Here is a 7,286-nt window from a genome sequence, read left to right on the forward strand (position 1 = left end):
GTGAGCCCAACGCAAACAATTTAAGCACCGTAACCAGCCTTCTCTAGGCTTAGATCGGGAAAAAAGATCATCGCAATATACGCATGGACAGTCCTCTTCATCATCTCGAGAGTTATCAGGAAAATTTTCTACTTCACTGTCTTCTTCAAGTAACTTTTTAGTAATGTTTCGTCTTTTTTTTTCTGGCGAAGCTTTGTGCTCATTTTTTGATTTAATTGCCTTCATATTGGGAGTAGCAATTAAAACTAAAGAGATTTGTCGAGTCTGGCTTACGTTTTCCTTGACCACTTATAAAACGTCCTTTTGGGACTGGATAAATCTCCTGAATAGACACTACGAGAGTAGAGGACGATGGACGTTCTTTAGTAGAAGTAGATGAATGATATTGAATTGAATGAGTTAAAAAAAGTTCTTGCTCAGTGTTTGCTGATGGAACCTGAGATGAATTATCGACTTGTTGTTCGGTAGGTGCTGCTATTTCAGCTGTATTATTGTCGTTAGGTGTGACGTACTAGAACATTTATCAGAACTTATTGGCAAAACGTTTGTTCAAATAGGAAGGTATTTGTTAAAATACAATTTAATGCAATTAACTTAAAAGTTAAGCAACTCGTTGCTGGATTTTTTATTATATTTATCTGTGTCTTTCTTCCAACGTTTTTCGATTTAAAAATCCTTTTACATGTAAGGGCATCCTACAGGTATTCCCTTATTATTTTTATAAAAATTCTACCTCTTAATTATGTATTTAATTTTTATTTAAGTTTATTCTAGCACATGTTGTTACAATGTGTCTAAGGGTCCCCTCTTTTTGTTCACCTATGTCTTCTCACAAGTCGTGTTGTCCTAACTGTCGCTATAATCTCAGGTAATTGTTTTATTGTGTAAACCTTTGTATGTGTTGGATCACACTACTAATTTCAAATTATTCAAAAGTGACGTTACTGTGTATAATGTCTAGAATGAGTTCTCAACATTAACCATCGAAAACGAATCAGAAGTTTGTAGTAATTTTAATTAATTACGTACTGTACAATTACACGTAAAAGGATTTTTAATCGGAATACGTTGGACGAAGGACACAGATAAATATAATAAAAAAAACCAGCAACGAGTTGCTTAACTTTCCCGGCAACATGTGGTGACACTATATGTATTTCACGATTATAATTTACTATATATTTAAATAACAGCCTTCTACATAATTTTTAAAACGCTTGTTTATTTTATAATTCTGAAAAATTAGCCACGAAAATACACAGATGAATTTCATAGAATTCATAAAATATTTGAAGAAATGTTCGCTAGGAAATTTCCCGTTTTCCATTGTTATTTACAACGACAAGGAGGTTCGGCTCTATAACACATATTCCACTTCTGAAATACGCACTCAGTATGGCAAATGCCACGTCTTAGATCCGCTGGACACAGACGATAATATACATTTTTCGTATCTTCAGGGAGTTTACGACTTGCAACAATTGAGCATAAATCTATAAAAATATAATATAAATATCTTCTGTTTACTAGGATATATAATTATTAAACAAATCTAGAAACAACTTACCGCAAATACAAAGCAGGAACACTATAATCAATACTTTCATTTTGACGGAAATATCCTTATTCTGATCCGAATTATTCGAATTCATACAGTGGTATCGATAATTGTATATTAGCTTACACAATGTGTATTATTTTTTAAAACATTATCCTTTTTCGTTGGTGGGTTATATTTCGTAGGTGTATCTGTTTTATTTCTTACAAAATTAAATATAAATATTATTTCTGATTCAAGAAGTACGTTCGTACGTGTGATATTCTATGTGATTTGCACAGCAAAAATTTCACTTGGACAGTTCGTTTGGTGAGCGAACCTGCCACCAATTGCTATTGTATAGTGTCGATAATAACGTGTCATTTCGATACTGTAGAACAATTAAATACATGAGAGAAATTTACATTATTATTCATTTTAATTCATGTTAATGTCGAGTTATTAGAGACAGAATCAAAAAGTAACTCGTAATTGCCAAGATCTTTTTGTTGACAAATGATATTTAAATGAAATCTGGTAGGAACACAAATAATACTTCAGGTTACAAGACAGTAGGGTAAATACGTACAAAATGACATACGGTTTTAATTTAGGTTCATAACTCTTTATTGGTAAATCACAGCACTGTCATATTCTACAGTAATCTTCTTTGGTTCTTTACCTATGAAATGTAATAAACATTTATAATATAAAAATAATAGAAAAAAAATATTGTTAGTTGAATTGAGATCAGCCAAAATCCATTTAGTCCATATACTGTGGACAAAATGACACATTACGTAAGGACGAAATGACATACACGTAAAAACTATAAAATTACTGACAAAGTTCACAAATGAAATGCTTGGCTCTTTTAGAAACGTTAGTGCAAGAAGCGTGAGCCCAACGCAAACAATTTAAGCACCGTAACCAGCCTTCTCTAGGCTTAGATCGGGAAAAAAGATCATCGCAATATACGCATGGACAGTCCTTTTCATCATCNCTTTGCACCTATCATCTATAAAATTAATAGTCTATTAAAAATAAAATTACAATTATTACTGTAAAGTTATGATAAGTGATAAACGTCTGTTCGTTCTTTTTTTCTGATGGTTTAATACTCAAAATTTTAATAAAGCAAATAATTATCTTTATTTAAAAAAATTAAATAAAAAAGTACTGGTAAACTTCAACTTAGCTCCTGTGTTAGCCTGTATTGTACACGTGACGTTAAACCGAGGTATCTCAAACAATAGGATTTACCTTTCGTAATGAGTGATGTGTGCTGCTAAGCTGTGTAATTTCATGCGCTGGTGCATACTTTTTACAAAAATAGAAGACAACGTAAAAATTTACATTGTCCTCTATTTACGTAGACAATAAGATGGTCTTTTAACTGTGCTCTTGCAGCTTCGGCCAAGCCCACAATGAGTCGGCCGAGTGGTGAGCGCGTACCCAATATATCCAGAAAGAGCACCATAAAATTGTTGTAGTTTTTCAAACCGTCAAGAGCGATAGGCTAGCATCTTTAAATAACGCCACTGAACACATGTTTCCTCGATCGCGAGTTAGCTCGTGCCCTTCGGGCTCATCGCGTGAAATTTTCCTAATTTTCTTCACGTGTCAAACACATAAATAAGAGATGTCCTCCCGGGATACACATCCCCTCAAATCACTCAACTGTTTTCTTGCCTTATACCATTAATTCATCAAAGTAAATCACACATCTGAATTCATATTTGGGGCCCACAATATATTTAAAACATAATAATATGCACGCTTGTAAATATAAGTACATTATAACAATTAATTTGAAGAAATAACCCAGCGATACAAAGAAAGTTTGTTTGGATAAATATTCTATTTTGGTTTCATTTCTCGGATCATTGAATCCATTGCCTATTGTTGTATGATAAATTTCTATAGTAAAAAAGACTTTGTTTTTTTGCATGTAGTTCGAGTTGAAGATTGATTATCTATTCGTTATAGTAAAGCAGACATGAAATTATTTTTGTTTGTCATCTTCATTATTATCAGTGGTAAGTGTTCTTTACTGAATTCTTAAAAATTATTCAGTATAATATAGTATTTTAAAATTTTATATTTGAAACAGGGTCATGGGGTTATCCATCTGTCGAAAGATACTGCACAGAAGAGGAGATTAAGGGCGTTTGTTACAAAAGTTGCGTAACTGACGTAGAACGTACTTGTCGACTTAATGATCTCTGTTCTTGCGAAGATTGGAAACAAGCGTTGGAAAACCTGGACAAAATATTTCCAACTGAAATGATAAGAAAATAGAAAATAAATTAACGATGAAAACGTATTACAAAATTAATCACGGTTGAAATACAGATTTCTAGAACTGGATTTTTAATTTACATTCCAAACATAACTAAATTGTACTTGTAACAAGAGAAAAACAAAAACAACTGATGGCGATTTCGAAACAATTGGAATATAATTTTGAGTACAGATATCCTTCGTACAACACGGCACTTCTACAATACTGTTTCGGTTTAACACAGTTTAAAAATTAGGAATATCCGGCATATAACACGAATTTCGGCTTTAATAAACATACTTCTTTTAGTAATGTATAAGAATAGTATACTTTTGTTAACTTTTGCAACTTAACCCTATATTTTGCATTAGTCCAGTGTTTCGTATAGCACGGATTCGCATAACACGGCACTTTATCAGAAGGTAACTACCGTGATACACGAGGAATTCCTGGATTTGAAATTTCTAAAGATATTTTAAAAAGTTAGACTTTTATTCGAGTTCTTACTCAATTGTTTTTATTAGTAAATTAGCAGATATATACGCATTGCTCGTACAAAAAGTAAAACGGATAAACGGTACAAACATCTGATTCCGATAGTAATCCATTTTCGGTGAAAAAACACATACCAGCTGTACGAGAAGAAGCTAAATACTGAAATATAATTTGTATTGATTTCATCCGCAAAGTTGAATATTATTTAAAAAAGTAATAACAACAATAAAATCAAGTTATTAGATTGATAGGATGCGGCAATACAACACTGTGCCAAGGGATGCTCCTTGGGAGAACTTTATGTAGGAAACTGTTCCTATCTATATATATAATCGAGACGAGTTCATAATGATAATGATAATAATAATAATAAGCGCAGAGCCCAAACGGTTAGGAGTTGAAAGTTGAAATTTGGTATACAGTTAGGTTACGTCACAAAAACGCACACTAAGAAGGGATTTTTCGAAATTCCCCCGGGGGGGAAAGGACAGGATTAAGACTTAACACTTCCATCAACAATGAAAGTTTTAAGTAACAATGAAAGTGTTATGTAGCAATGGAATTGTTAAGAGAAGCGACGTGCAAGACGCAGATGCAGTTTTTTTCGTTTTTGCGGGAAATCGAACATATTTTTAGACCCATCTAAAAATTCTCTAATTAGTCTGGAAACAAGGGGACCCAATTCTTGCATTCTGTGAAAACGGGTAAGGTTGACTGTAACGTAATAATCTTTATCTTAGNAGTTCGAGTTGAAGATTGATTATCTATTCGTTATAGTAAAGCAGACATGAAATTATTTTTGTTTGTCATCTTCATTATTATCAGTGGTAAGTGTTCTTTACTGAATTCTTAAAAATTATTCAGTATAATATAGTATTTTAAAATTTTATATTTGAAACAGGGTCATGGGGTTATCCATCTGTCGAAAGATACTGCACAGAAGAGGAGATTAAGGGCGTTTGTTACAAAAGTTGCGTAACTGACGTAGAACGTACTTGTCGACTTAATGATCTCTGTTCTTGCGAAGATTGGAAACAAGCGTTGGAAAACCTGGACAAAATATTTCCAACTGAAATGATAAGAAAATAGAAAATAAATTAACGATGAAAACGTATTACAAAATTAATCACGGTTGAAATACAGATTTCTAGAACTGGATTTTTAATTTACATTCCAAACATAACTAAATTGTACTTGTAACAAGAGAAAAACAAAAACAACTGATGGCGATTTCGAAACAATTGGAATATAATTTTGAGTACAGATATCCTTCGTACAACACGGCACTTCTACAATACTGTTTCGGTTTAACACAGTTTAAAAATTAGGAATATCCGGCATATAACACGAATTTCGGCTTTAATAAACATACTTCTTTTAGTAATGTATAAGAATAGTATACTTTTGTTAACTTTTGCAACTTAACCCTATATTTTGCATTAGTCCAGCGTTTCGTATAGAACGGATTCGCATAACACGGCACTTTATCAGAAGGTAACTACCGTGATACACGAGGAATTCCTGGATTTGAAATTTCTAAAGATATTTTAAAAAGTTAGACTTTTATTCGAGTTCTTACTCAATTGTTTTTATTAGTAAATTAGCAGATATATACGCATTGCTCGTACAAAAAGTAAAACGGATAAACGGTACAAACATCTGATTCCGATAGTAATCCATTTTCGGTGAAAAAACACATACCAGCTGTACGAGAAGAAGCTAAATACTGAAATATAATTTGTATTGATTTCATCCGCAAAGTTGAATATTATTTAAAAAAGTAATAACAACAATAAAATCAAGTTATTAGATTGATAGGATGCGGCAATACAACACTGTGCCAAGGGATGCTCCTTGGGAGAACTTTATGTAGGAAACTGTTCCTATCTATATATATAATCGAGACGAGTTCATAATGATAATGATAATAATAATAATAAGCGCAGAGCCCAAACGGTTAGGAGTTGAAAGTTGAAATTTGGTATACAGTTAGGTTACGTCACAAAAACGCACACTAAGAAGGGATTTTTCGAAATTCCCCCGGGGGGGAAAGGACAGGATTAAGACTTAACACTTCCATCAACAATGAAAGTTTTAAGTAACAATGAAAGTGTTATGTAGCAATGGAATTGTTAAGAGAAGCGACGTGCAAGACGCAGATGCAGTTTTTTTCGTTTTTTCGGGAAATCGAACATATTTTTAGAACTATCTAAAAATTCTCTAATTAGTCTGGAAACAAGGGAACCAAATTCTTGCATTTTGTGACTATAACGTAATAATCTTAATCTTAGTTATCGTTACTTTTGCCCCAGCAACGCCAGGCCTACCTGTTAGTTTAGGTATAAATTACGTAAAGGCAGTTTGCAAGTGTTTTTCTTTTCCTTATGCGAATAACACTTATCATAAATATGGATAATTCAAAATATGAGTTATCAGTTAAAAATATTTAATATAAAAAGTATTTCAAGTATACATAAATACAGTAGACCCCTATAACGCGGAGATACGTTCGTCGTTATACGAATTTCGCGTTGTAGGAATCCTTAAATAAACTTCACAGCCCGATACGTGTGAAGTTTACGGCTACGACTGTTTGAAAGGTTTTCTTCCATAAAATTAATCGATTCTAGACTAATTCGACTTAACATTTCCAAAATACGTATAATTTTTTGGGAATAATCCGTATAAAGTATGCTATAAACAAAAAATTGTAGGATTACTTACCGAGTGTTCACCGTTCGACGTCGCCATTGCTTAAGCTTGTTATCGTCGCGGACCAGCGCACCGAACCGCGGCGCGATTTCTGATGTTATTTTTCTGCGAAAACTCCGTTGAACTTTGGAGACACCGTTAATATAAATAATTTTTATGGCCGTGGAATAAGAAATGTTTCTTTCACAAGAAATGTATAAAATTAATGCTGTATTAGACTTACGGTACCTAATTTACATACTGTACAGACGATAGTAA

At 32.8% G+C, this 7,286-nt stretch overlaps 2 long non-coding RNA genes across 2 annotated transcripts; both read left to right on the top strand.

Annotated features, from left to right (window-relative positions):
• Window positions 1-3,491: 3,491 nt before the first annotated feature.
• Window positions 3,492-4,320, top strand: LOC111616917. Its single transcript, XR_002755343.1, has 2 exons — window positions 3,492-3,576; window positions 3,651-4,320. It is a non-coding gene; the product is annotated as an uncharacterized LOC111616917 (long non-coding RNA).
• A 738-nt stretch (window positions 4,321-5,058) lies between these two features.
• LOC111616918 lies at window positions 5,059-5,887 on the top strand. Its single transcript, XR_002755344.1, has 2 exons — window positions 5,059-5,143; window positions 5,218-5,887. It is a non-coding gene; the product is annotated as an uncharacterized LOC111616918 (long non-coding RNA).
• Window positions 5,888-7,286: the final 1,399 nt, after the last annotated feature.

This window comes from Centruroides sculpturatus, unplaced genomic scaffold (genome assembly GCF_000671375.1).
Source record: "Centruroides sculpturatus isolate CEXI.00-Female unplaced genomic scaffold, Cexi_2.0 scaffold4205, whole genome shotgun sequence".
In the NCBI taxonomy this organism is placed as follows: domain Eukaryota; kingdom Metazoa; phylum Arthropoda; class Arachnida; order Scorpiones; family Buthidae; genus Centruroides; species Centruroides sculpturatus.